Below are 467 nucleotides of genomic sequence, written 5' to 3' on the forward strand. Positions count from 1 at the left end.
TTTTGCCGGAAAGTGAAAGCAAATTAGTTGGAGAGAAATATCAGCATTGTTCTTTAAGCATATTTCTGAATAAAACGTGACAACAAACTTCTGACCAATCAGACAACACTTCGCACTGACGTGGCATAAAAGAAAATCACGCACTTTTCACCACGTTAACCGATTAACCAATTTTGTCAATTTGAGTAAAGTATGTTGGAGCCTTTAGCAAACACTACAATCTAACCTTATCACCATTGCAAAGGGTCCTTGAATGTCAGGAATGCCAATATGGCAGGATAAATTTGTTTTCTCATTTCAGATTTTGAAGTTATTTTGTTTATTGATTCCTTTTGAAGTCTACATTAAAATAATACGTATATATTTTTTCTCATTAGGGGCATGCCATAGCAATGCATAAGGAGAGCAGTACTGACTTGCGAAGCAAGTCAGTACTGCCTCCATGCATTGCATGGCAGGCACCTATT

This window comes from Poecilia reticulata, linkage group LG13, assembly GCF_000633615.1.
Source record: "Poecilia reticulata strain Guanapo linkage group LG13, Guppy_female_1.0+MT, whole genome shotgun sequence".
NCBI lineage: Eukaryota > Metazoa > Chordata > Actinopteri > Cyprinodontiformes > Poeciliidae > Poecilia > Poecilia reticulata.